Below are 12,651 nucleotides of genomic sequence, written 5' to 3'. Positions count from 1 at the left end.
CTAGATGAGTGTACCTAATATCTGGCCACTGAGTGTATATATTTATATCTCCGGAATCTGGTCCAGAAGCTAATTTCCTGCAATTCTATCCATTTTGCCATGCGGTTTCGTAGTGTGTTTTAAATACTGTATTCTCAACATGGTTCATTTTAACATTTCTACTACTGTACATTGCATTGTAGTTACACAGTTTATACACACAGCATATTTATTTATATACTGGATTATTGACACTGCTGTACATATCATTCTTAGCATATATTGTGTAAATTCATCCGGTATACACCAAGTATACACCATTTAGCCCACAGTTGTGTCAAGTTGGCTGGATGTCCTCTGGGTGGTGGACCATTCTTGATACACACGAGAAACTATTATTTGTGTACTTGTTTGACATTTCACTGCATTGTTAGGAGCTAGTAAATTAAGCATTTCGCTGCACCCGCTATATCATCTGCTAAACTGTGTATGCGACAAATAAACGTTGATTTGTACGTCTGCGGTCAGTGTGATGGATAGGTCAACAATTAGAATCCTATATGGAAAGGCATTGACATGACTGCATGTTTTGTGCTTTACCAATGCGGTGAATGGGCCCTTATGGAGAATACGTTAATTTTTTTTTCGGAGGCTCAGATCTCAGTGTGCCATGGCTGTGATGTGGTTTATTTACTTTATCTCAAAGGATGGTTAGAAGATTACAGAATGTTTCTGATGAACAATGCTATCTTTACACGAATTATACCAAATCTACATCTGTCTTATCAAAGTGTGTTGCCAGATGTCGATGCCTAACAAGATACCTCCAAAGGAAATAGGAGGAGGAAATGGCTAGCAAATGAAAGTAACAATATCATCAAGATGGGTGATTTGGTAAACAGTGTGTCGATTCCATTTAGGTTCATTTAGTTCAGCAGACACACACTGCAATAATGGAGAAAGCCTCTATTGATAAGCTGCTTAATAAATTCCTTGTTTCTATCAAGTGCATGTTGCACAAATGTTACGGTATCTCAAATGACATACTCTCTCAACCCTGGCGTCAAACCAAAGAAACTGAACAGGCAACCCCAGTCTACCTAACCCCCTCACAGTTTACGCTACCCGTTTCAGCATTCGGTATCCCTATCTCTGAATTCCAGCATGCCAAATGCACTCCCCTCTCAGTCGCCAGCTAGGCTTCCAAACTATTACATTCTCCTCCCCTAAAATATGGCAATTAATCCAATTAGTAATCAATCAGCTGTCCGGGCCCCATGTCTCCCCCACGCTAATGGAGGATATGACAGCCGGGCCCTGCATTATTAATACCTCAATTTCAGGGGCCCCGAGGCGCCCACGGCCAGGGGCCATTGATCACCTCTGCAGCAGAGCGAACCAGCGCACTGCGCAATGCCTGCTGGGAGATATCTGGAGGGAAGAATGATCTGAGAGATGGAGGGAAGGTGTGGAGGAGGGATGGAGGGTTTGCAAAGACTTTTAAGGAGGACACTGGAGGTTTTTTTTGGAAGGTGGAGGAATTGCACATAAATGGTAGGAGGTGAAGGTTGGAAGTGGTAGAGAGAGGGCTAATACTTAAAAATAGAGAAAGGGGGCGAGAGGTGAGGAGCCTGCAAGGGAAAGAAAAGGAGGGATTTGAGGGCAGAGATGAACTGGGCACGGGGGGAGGGTAGTGCCTTTTTTTCCCGGGTTTACATTCGCCCTTTTGCAGGTTTTACTATTATAATTTCTTCCATCCTAGCCAAATTTCCTCATCTGCTTGCATGCGCCTCCCCTATATCAAGGTGTTTTGGTACTTCCCGCACTAACTATACCACACAGGTCAATAGTCTACCAGTCTGTCTATCCTGCCCTCTATCCACCATTCATAATGACAATCTTGGTAGGTGGATAGTTTGTCCAGATCTGCAATATGCAAACTAGCAATCATACCACACACAAAATCATTCAAAGCTGCACTCATTTTCTATATAAGCGGAAAGAACAGTGAAGACATGAGACACGCAGCTCCCTTATTGATCTTGTTTAGGGACAATATAATTATCCTACCTAGACTAGCCTACAACACCACATTACAATTAATAATTCCATTATTGTTGTCAAGTGAGTACAAAATTCTACTGTAGGCTGTAAACTGCAGTGAAAATGTCATTTGAATAACGGCGCCCTGCGATTTGAATATTTCATTCCATTTGGATCAGGGCTCTACTCAACACTTTAAAAGGTATAGAAAGGCACAGTAGCAGGCCAGTCTGGCTGTATTTTAAGTTCTGATACTGAGATGCGCTGTCTGTTATGAATCATCATTCTCTCAAGTTGTCCTATAATAATGTGGCCACATATGCTCCCAGCAGGCCCAGTTATTCAGGAAAGCTTAACCCGCGCTCTGCCTCCTCTCCGATCTGATATTCCTTACGCACTAGAACCAATAAAGCTTCAATATACCCTAACTATTAGTCATTTAACTTTTAAAATGTATTACCTTTTATGTGTGGCATAAACACAACCAGTCACAATTAGGGCCGGGACGATACCAGTATCGCGATACTCGTTAGTATCATGGCAAGGAAACAAAACACAAAGTGGATTTAACTTCTTTAGGAAAACAAACATCCCACTGGGCAAAAACTGGTAGAATCAACGTTGTTTCCACTAGGGATGGGCATGAGTAATCGAGTACGCAAGTACGTGAGGACTCGAATGGACGTCAAAGCTCAATCTTTAATCAGAGATAAAAAAAAATATCAAATACTATAAAACTATTTGATGGAATGTGCTTTGTGGCTGCCCAAAATGGCAAGTGAAATTTTGTCTTGACTACGTTCATTTGCTTTGACTCTAGTGTTACATTTGTACATGGGCATTTGCAGGGCACAACAAAAACGAAACCAAGCCAAGCATCACAGTTCTTCTCCCTAAATTCCCTTTCCCCCTCCATGTCTTATTCACTCAATTGTGTTCCGACCGCTCCCTAAACACATGCCTGCTGATTGCACACACAAGCTCCCGTTAGGCCTACAGAAATAAATGCCTATAAAAACGTATTTAACTGATGGAATACACAAGCTACATTCCTTGCCTATTTTACTCTAAAACCGTCTTGTTTGCTAAAGTAACAAAGCAAAGCTATACCATCGCGATCATAGGTTTCTACAAGCTAGTGCCACTGCTAAGGTTAGTGCCTTTTTGAAGATTGTGTTCCACAATATAATTTAACCAGCTGACTCGAGTACGCCCCAAAAGATTATGTGAGTACTCGAACATGCTTCATAAACAACTGATGTAGCCGAACAGTGAAATGCTTACTTACGGGTCATTTTACAACAATGCAGAGTTAAAAGGGATGCTGTTGAATCAACGTGGAAAACTGATTGGATTTGCAAAAAAGTCAACAACATTTTGTCTTTCTTTTTATACCCAAAATCCAATGACAAGATGATATTTGTTGTTGATTTCACGTTGAATTCACATTAGTTGAAAACTCAACCAAATATAAATCAAAACTAAATGTTGAACTGACGTCTGTGCCCATTGGGATCATTATGTTGTCATCCAGAGTCACATTTATTTATTTTTCTAACTATAGCACACAGTATTTTACATACAGCAGATTTTTAAAGGACCAAATAGTTTGGACTGCTTCATGTTTTCATTTTTGCCATGGAAAAAATAATGCGATACTGGTATCATCACAGCCCTAGTCACAATGTTTTAATCTGATTAAGCTACTTAAAAAATCTCCTGTAGTCTACCTGCGCACGTTCGTCCAAAATATAATTCCAGCCTCCAAACTGCAGATTGTGGTGTTGAAATCGCAAACCATGACATTGAATCGCCAAAAGTTCTTTGCTTATTGGTTGTGGTGCATTGGCACAGAAACCTGTTGGTGGAAAATGTGTTGCATATATTTTATATGATTTTATAAATATAGCATAGAAATGTTGAAAATCTGATTTCCACCAAGCTGATCATTATCTGCAGCCGGCTATGATCGTAGTGTAGGTGTAATGAGAAAGGCAGGGAAAGTGAGCTCGTCCGTTGTGGTCGGCAAACCCTTAACTTTCTGGCCTGTAGCCCTGCTTGGCATCGACTGTGCCACAAAAGCATGCTGATGTGGCAAAGTCAATATCCACGTTAATAAACACAGGGTCACTACAGTTATTTGTGGTCGTAAACATTATTTTGAGGTAATTATGTTGAGGGTGTGCAACATTTTCTTTTACAGTACAAGGGGAGGGTCATGTGAATATATTCCTTTTTTTTTCTTCTAATGACACCAAGTTAGACAAGCTGTCCCCAAGGCAGGGGAAATTGAGGCTCAGTGGGGCCAATCCAGGCAAATAAGATTTAGAAATGATTGGACAAAATCAGAATAGTAAAAACGTGCTCAATACTTTATATTCTCCCTATTTATATTATATCATGTGTGCACCAAAACTAATTCACTCAACTTTGGTTCCAGGGCATGGTATGGTTGTTCTAGAAGTCTTCGTTTTGTGAAATCAATAATACTGCAAGTCATTCCATGTTGGGCTGGGGAAAACAAGCGTGCAAAAACAACAACCCCTCGCTCATGCCTTCTCATAGCCTCTACTCTGAAAAGACACATTGTGTGTCAACAAAATCAGCTGACCTTAATTTGAGCTATCATGTGTGCCAGAGGCTGCTAATCTCGCTATCAAGGATGGTTGTTGTTGTCATCTTTCAACACATGTTGACAGGGCCTCTGCGATGGTTTAGTGTATGTGACTCCAAAATGGCTGCTCTGTGCCAAATGTGACCACTGTGGTCTTAGGTCTTAAGTATGTGTAAAGGGAAATGAGTGGGAGAGGATATTTGTATTTGAGCCTGGTGGTCTTAAAAAAATGTTGAGCACTGACATCAATCCTATACAGCAAACTTCTGTTTCCCATGTCTGGGACCCTGTGTCATTTGGCATGTAGACCAAAACGCATCCACTTACTGACCCACACCATGTGAGTCCCCCTCTTCACCACATAGGTTTAGTCACTGTGGGTCATTATGCCAAGGAACCCACGCTGGCCTAGTTAATATGGAGAATGCTGGGGTGGTTCTGGGTTTATAGCCTTATTCATGGGTGCATTAGACCATTGTTGGTTAGCCTCCTGAGTCACTCTCCAGTCTATAGCAACTGCAGTCAGCTGGCTTAATATCCAGGGGGGTCAGAGAGACGGATGTCTTCCATCCGCTGGGCGGTGTGAGTCAGTTCAGTGAGTGGACATACTTTAGTAATCACTGAGGATGTAGGGGATAGCTCCACGGTCACGGCCTGCAATCCGCAGCCATTTGTGTGCGACTGTGCGATTGCGTGTGAATGGATGTGCGGCGGGGGCGTATTTGCGGGCGCAAGACGCATCGACCACATGCCATTAGTCAGCGCTGGTCGTTAGCGATGGGCCAGTCAGGGTGCTGACCTTTCTGGAATAGATTGGAGGGAAGTTCATCTGTCACGGGTTCCCATCACTGCGAGGGTGTTTGTTTAGGAGAGATGGTAAAACCATGACAATACAGTTAGCTGACAAGGCCGGTTATAATTCAAACCCCCAGATGGTTCGGAACCGGTGAAGCTCTGGAGCTCATAAACGAGCTTTAGTGGAATAACCATTTGTAGCATAGTTATTAGCAGCAACTTTGTATGAAGTACCATTAGGCTGTTAGCATTACTTTGTAATAAACAAGCTTAGTTTATTGACAGCTCTTTTTTCATTAGTGGCTATATTACACATCCATAATAGGCTGTTTGAATAATCAAACTAACTTGGGACTATGGGGGAACAGGCTATTTAAGAAAGGGATAAGTATAGAGATAAGTTCTCACACTATACTGCAGCTCCGCAGCTTCTCTGTCGCCTCACCGCCTCTACCCCTGAGGAGCCCCACGCATCTGGTTCTATTTAGAGCTCATCTGCTTGTGTTATGCCGCTATGTTATGACAGTAAAGCGACTGAGGAGATTATGCTAAGAGGGCGTTTGGCCCCCCGCACTTCTTTCTCAGTCATGGGTCAGCAGCCCGTTGCAGTATCCTGCCGATGCTGTGTGTTGAAAAGGCAGAGGTTATTAGCCTGTGTGTTTGCAGCGCAGCTGTGCTTTGAGAATCTGCCTCCCATTGTTTTACATACTGGGCCATCAACGCTGCAGCGCATCGCTCATGTTGTTCATCTCTTGTTTTCTTTCTCTCACAGGAAGTTTGCTGAGGATTGCATTTTTTTTGTGGGTAGAAATCTGAGGGGGGTTCCACCCCCTGACTCTCCCAACTGCACAACCCCTCCCCATCCGTACTTATCGGATCAGACCCTCTGAATTCTTCACCTCTGTTGGGAGGAACCAAAGATCGACTGGGCCATTTGACGGTGTAACCAATAACCATCCATCTGTACTGATACAGAGAGTGAGTACTGTCACCATTATTCTTCTCTCTCCATGTCTTAAGTTTTAGAAACTTGGCTTGAAAACAGGATCCAAGTAGTCTAACCCATGGGTTTAGATGGAGTATGACGTCAAACATGCTGGGTGGGGTGTAATAAATGCTGACTCGTATCTAATGGGTGTTCTATAACTCAAAGGTCACAACCCGGAAGCTTGATGGATGATCATGATGATCAGGAGTGGTGTGCTATGATGCCTGTAGTAGATGTTTCAATGGCCTTCCGCATGACAACCGTAGCTGATTATGTAAGCCCTCATGTCATGAAGTGATTGTTGTCCACTGTGGAAATGGCCCTTTCAGGACTTTCATTTAAACCTTACCTGTATAGGCCCGGCTTTGACGGACCACCGCCCTCAATGCTTTATATAACAACAACAACACAGCTGCTATTCTGTCTCTGTCACCCTTTTCACTCCCTGTTGCCCGTATTTTCAGCCTTTTGACGGGACGAGGGTTCACATTGGACACCTCTGCTTTCACACTCCTTTATGCGCATTGGCTTTGTACTGTTATCCCTCTTGGCCGGCTATGTATACAAACACCACGGGCAATTGTGTTGCAGTGCAAGCCAGCCACTTGCATTGTTGTCAAATATGTTAGCAGGCAAACAATGCATTAGGGTTTGGTGTGCAGGACATGTAGATAGAGGATATAGGTGTTTTGCTCAATTGGTCACTGGCAGAGTAGTTGGGTGTCTACAGCTGGCCCTGATATAGTTAGACATTTTCTGCTTTTCATTATGGCTGCCACAAAGGGTAAAATGGGAATGAACACCAGTCAGTGGGAGCATAGGCATGAAATGTGATCAGACTGAACACTGAATGGAGGAATTGTCACAGCAAACAGTGTGTGTGTGTATATGAGAGGACTGTGTCCCGCATTGCTTTCATACCTTGTCACCCACTCGCTTCACAATAAAGCACTGTCCCCGTCCCACTGGCCTCACATACTGGCACAAATGTGTGAAATTCTATTCATATCTTCGATGCATAGCTGCAAAGGTTATTTCACTGCTTTTTCTAGTGAAAGATAGTAGGAAATAAGCTCAGATTTGTAGTGTGTACACTCCTTTAATGCCTTGGTTGTCAGCAGTTTATTGCCCTGTCCCAAACCTCACTACTCTATAACGGCTCATATAAGACATTAAACCAACTGTTTCCATTGCCACTGGAGGGTCTTCACTGATCTGTCTGATAACTCGCAAACACTCATTTCATTCTCAACTGAACCCCCTTTCATCCTCGAGTCAGTTAATCTTACCAAAAACTATAAACCTGGAGCTAATATTGATGGATTTTCTCAACCTAATTCTACATCTAGCTAAGGTGTTTTGTGGTTGTAGAATCAGTATGAAAATCGAAATGTGCACAAACATTTGCTAGCTAACTAGTGACATACTTGCTGGCTGAAGCAGTCTCAAATCAATCCATATGAAATTAAAGGGATGCTAACAAGTTGACACAACTCAATGCTGAATACTCCCGCTAGCTAGTGTAGTGAAATTCTAGCTAATAGCACTAATGAGTTTTCATGATAAGGCAGTTTCTGTTCTGCCGTGATTAGTGCGCCGAGTTCTGCAGCACAGCTGACTGCTCTCTGCGGCGTTATGGCATTGGCCAAATGATACAAAGTGGCGAGGCACAGTACCAGCTGTCAGAGTCAGACACGTGCTGATTTCTTAGAACAGTCCCATAACTCTGGTGCCATACAACTTCATTAGTAAGCTGGCAAACTACCTACCGTAATGGCCATTCAAACAGGGTAGCACTAGTTTGCTCAGCTGATCGAGCATGGTTTGCCGTAGTAGCCAATGCGTCATAGCTACGGAGAGTGGAGTGATTTTCAGAATTAGGAACTAGTGTTAGGCGGATTAGCAAAATCATGATTCTTAGAGATGAGTTCCACGTTTGTTTAGGCAGATGGCTCCTGCCATCTTACGTGAGACAATGCTGGAGGGTGTTCACCTCAATTAGGTCATTCTAATTCAGTTGGGTGCAAACTAAGTTCTGACACCAGTCCAAACCAGTAGTATCTCAATAAGTGTGCTGCCAGTGGTTCCCAAAAGATCCCTAAGGCAGTTTGCCTTTGCCCACTGTTCTGAACTCCTGTTCTGAACACTTGGTTTCCAGGGCTCAAGCTTAAACCCTCTGCCAATGCTATTTTCTCTCTCCTTCCTTCCTTCCTTCCTTCCTTCCTTCCTTCCTTCCTTCCTTCCTTCCTTCCTTCCTTCCTTCCTTCCTTCCTTCCTTCCTTCCTTCCTTCCTTCCTTTTTCCCACAGCCATCTTCCTCAATGTTAAAGGAGGGCATCGCCACACATGAATGTGCTGTGACAAATTGGCTTGGGGACAAGGCAGATGGGGACTGGGAGGGGACTGGTTGTCACGCCGTTTGCCATGGTGACATGAATTCATCTCGCGGAGCGGCACACTTGTTCCGCTTGTGTACTCCTGACTTGCTAACCCTCCTGCATACACACTTTCTCACACACACCCCTCCCTGCCTACTTTCCCTCCCCATTACTATCAATGATGTGTGCAGTGGATGCGTGCGTAAGCTGTCACAGGCTCTCCGCTCCGCTCCCCTGGAAAAGAAGCGAGGGACAAGGAGGGATTTGACAGAGACAAGAGAGACTAATGGCAGGCCTAGGAGACTCCGGGGTTTACAGCAATATAGGAATATAGGATGTCAGCAACGAGATGTTCTGTTTACACAGTTGCCATTGTCGACATTTGAGCAACGAGTTTGTGTCTGAATGCCCGAAGTCCCTGTGGACACTTCAAATAAATCCAGTTTCTATGTTTTAACGCAGGTTGATGCATGTTGCTTACTTTTGATTTATGCATCAATATTTTGCTTACAGATGTAGATCTCGTATTTTGTAAATCGACAGACTCTTACCTGAATGTAGTTTTGATACGATTTGCATTTGATAATCTCAAACTGTAGCGTTGTGGGGTGGGTGGCTGGCTTAGGATAATTGTGGGCTTTGGCTCTTTTCACCTGGAGCGTGATGGGATAACTTTCCCACGATGACTTAATATTCTGTGAACACACTGCATTAAGCTCCGGATATTGATCCACAGATCATTGCATCCTGTGGGACTTTCCCCTGAGCATCTTTGGGATCTTCTGTGTGGGAAGATGCTAATGTACCCCAACCTCGGGTGGTCCTTAGAGACCATGGGAGGCAACACGGTGGAGATGAATGAGAAAGAAACGAGCTAGGCTGGAGAACTGTTCACAATATCTCCTCTGTGTGTTCTTCCTCTCAAGGAATTAAAGAGCGACGAAACGAAAACGTATGCCATTTTAAAAACGGTATTGTTTGCATTTTGATTGCATTTTAATGTAGGCCTATAGGGAAGATAGGCCATGTGGAGATGTTCATATTGAAACATATCCTCTTTTTTTAAGTTCCTAACTTTTTTGATGAGATTAGTACAGATTTTCTCAAGTTTGGGAACCACTGTACTAACCTCTCTCTGCTTGCTTCCTTTCTCTCTCTGTCTCCTCTGCTTCCTCCTGCAAGCATTGCAGCCTGCCTCAGCTTCACCACTGAGCGCCACATCACTGTCTGTCTCAGCCTACTCTCTGTAAAGCAAAGTTATTATGAGAACTTAGTAGCGTATTCTCTTCTCCTGCTGAGGTATGCTCCGTTTAACGTTAAGTTCTTACTTCATCCTTCTAGCTGGCTAAGTAATACTAGCCAGACCAGAGCCCTTCAACGTTACTTCAATAGAAGTCTCTGCCGGCAGCTAGCCGCCTGACTGACTGACATACAGTGCCTTCAGAAGTTTTCACACCCCTTGACTTTTTCCACATTTTGTTGTGTTACAGCCTGAATTTAAAATTGATTAAATTGAGATTTTTGGTCACTTGCCTACACACAATACCCCATAATGTGGAAGTACACTGAACAAAAATATAATCGCAACATGCAAAGTTGTTGGTCCCATGTTTCATGAGCTGAAATAAAAGATCCCAGAAATGTTCCATACGCACAAAAAACGTATTTCTCTCAAATTTTGGGCACAAATTTGTTTACATCCCTGTTAGTGAGCATTTCTCCTTTGCCAATATAATCCAGCCACCTGACAGGTGTGGCATATCAAGAAGCTGATTAAATAGCATGATCATTACAGAGGTGCACCTTCTGCTGGTGACAATAAAAGGCCACTCTAAAATATGTAGTTTTGTCACACAACACAATGCCACAGATGTCTCAAGTTAAGGGAGCGTGCAAATGGAATGCTGACTACAGGAATGTCCAGCATAAGCGTCGTTTTAGAGAATTTGTACGCCCAACCGGCCTCACAACCGCAGACTACGTGTATGGCGTCGCATGGGCGAGTGGTTTGCTAATGTCAACGTTGTGAACAGAGTGCCCCATGGTGGCGGTGGGGTTATGGTATTGGCAGGCATAAGCTACAGACAACGAACACAATTGCATTTTATCTATGGCAATTTGAATGCACAGAGATACCGTGACGAGATCCTGAGGCCCATTGTCGTGCCATTAATCCGCCCGCCATCACCTCATGTTTCAGCATGATAATGCACGGCCCCATGTTGCAAAGATCTGTACACAATTCCTGGAAGCTGAAAATGTCCCAGTTCTTCCATGGTCTGCGTACTCACCAGACATGTCACCTATTGAGCATGTTTGGAATGCTCTGGATCGACGTGTACGACAGCGTGTTTCAGCTCCCGCCAGTATCCAGCAACATCGCACAACCAATGAAGAAGGGTGGGTCAACATTCCACAGGCCACAATCAACAGCCTGATCAACTCTATGTGAAAGGAAATGTGTTGCACTGCATTAGGCAAATGGTGGTCATAACAGATACTGTCTGGTTTTCTGATCCACGCCCTTACCTTTTTTAAGGTAAAAATTATTGAGGTCCAGACCTCGGTGTCCTCGTATGTAGTTAAGGCCATGCTCTGCTTTTGTACTTTGCTGAGTTCGAAGTAACTTGGAGGCCATTTTCCTTCCACATGGAAAGTTAAAGGGGCCAAATAAGTGATGCAACTTCTTCAGCCAGTTAACGTTCCTCTGAAAAAAATATGAACTTCACACAGCATGGAATGTTTTATGAGGTGTCCTCTCAGACACTCCAGGATGTAGGGTTCGATCCAAACCTCTCTCACACACACACACACACACACACACACACACACACACACACACACACACACACACACACACACACACACACACAAAAATACCCTCAAGTACTTAAGCTGTGAGGAGACAAGCAGCTCTCACTCTGTGATAACAGCTCTACTGTCAGCACAGACTATCTGCAGACCTTGGACTGTCTCACTCTGTAAAATCTAGCCAAATGAAAGCTGCAGGCAGAGACCTGTAAATAAATCCTCTCACCAAATGCCTCTAAAACCACAGAATGAGTTCTACAATGTCAACAGTAAGGTTGATTTTGTATGACCTATCTGACCTCCACTACCCTCTGTCCTCCTCCTCTCCCTCTCCTCTCCCCACCGTCTGGTCTAGATGAAGACATCAGTCAGGAAGGAGTTTCAGGTTTTCTGATTGTGTGTTGCTATACCCCACTAAACCACCTCCCAGGGTGATTCTTTGCCAGCATCTTGGTTTGAGGCCTAAATAAATACTAAAAGTGCTCTCATTTCAGAAGGTGAAGGATATATGATGCTAGTTGGCTCTAAAAGTAGCAGTCCTGGTTTTGTTGCAGATTTAGAAAGTCCTAAAGCCTTTGTGATGTTTTACGATAAGCTAATGAAAGAAAATTTGGTAGATTAATAAATGCGGTGTGACTTTAACTATGTACTGTAAGCTAATGGGACTTGCTTGTTTTTGCCGTTTGACTTAAGACATTTACTGAGCTTTCTTGGAACGTAACTTAATGTATGTAAATGTGTTCAGCTATTGAATAATGTTAACTTTGAGGGAAAAATATAAATTCATTTAATCATCTTAAAGTTCATATTTGCTTATTCAAATTACATCACTTTCACCCTTCAGATAACTCCTGAACAAATTAAAATTGATTTACTTGGACAGTTGGCTGTCATCCAAAATAGCTACTTTAGTTTTAATAGGAAGTCCTTTTTTAGCTTTTGGCTGTTTGCACTTGTCGTCTTGACATTGCCCCTTGTCTGTGCTTTTTCAGTGCAGGGCACCGAGGTGAACCTAGAATGCTTTTAAAATCTACATAATTGGTG

At 43.2% G+C, this 12,651-nt stretch overlaps 1 protein-coding gene across 1 annotated transcript in view; it reads left to right on the top strand.

Moving 5' to 3' along the window:
- LOC311109735 (semaphorin-6D-like) overlaps positions 1-12,651 on the top strand; it is a 142,934-nt gene that overhangs the window by 54,845 nt on the left and 75,438 nt on the right. The window contains exon 3 of the mRNA XM_084152707.1: positions 6,204-6,409. The gene's annotated coding sequence lies outside the window, so the exon portion shown is untranslated. The remainder of the gene's footprint in view (positions 1-6,203; positions 6,410-12,651) is intronic.

This window comes from Coregonus lavaretus (genome assembly GCF_964263955.1).
Source record: "Coregonus lavaretus genome assembly, chromosome: 3".
Lineage (NCBI taxonomy): Eukaryota > Metazoa > Chordata > Actinopteri > Salmoniformes > Salmonidae > Coregonus > Coregonus lavaretus.
This window is presented reverse-complemented; position numbering and strand designations above follow the sequence as displayed.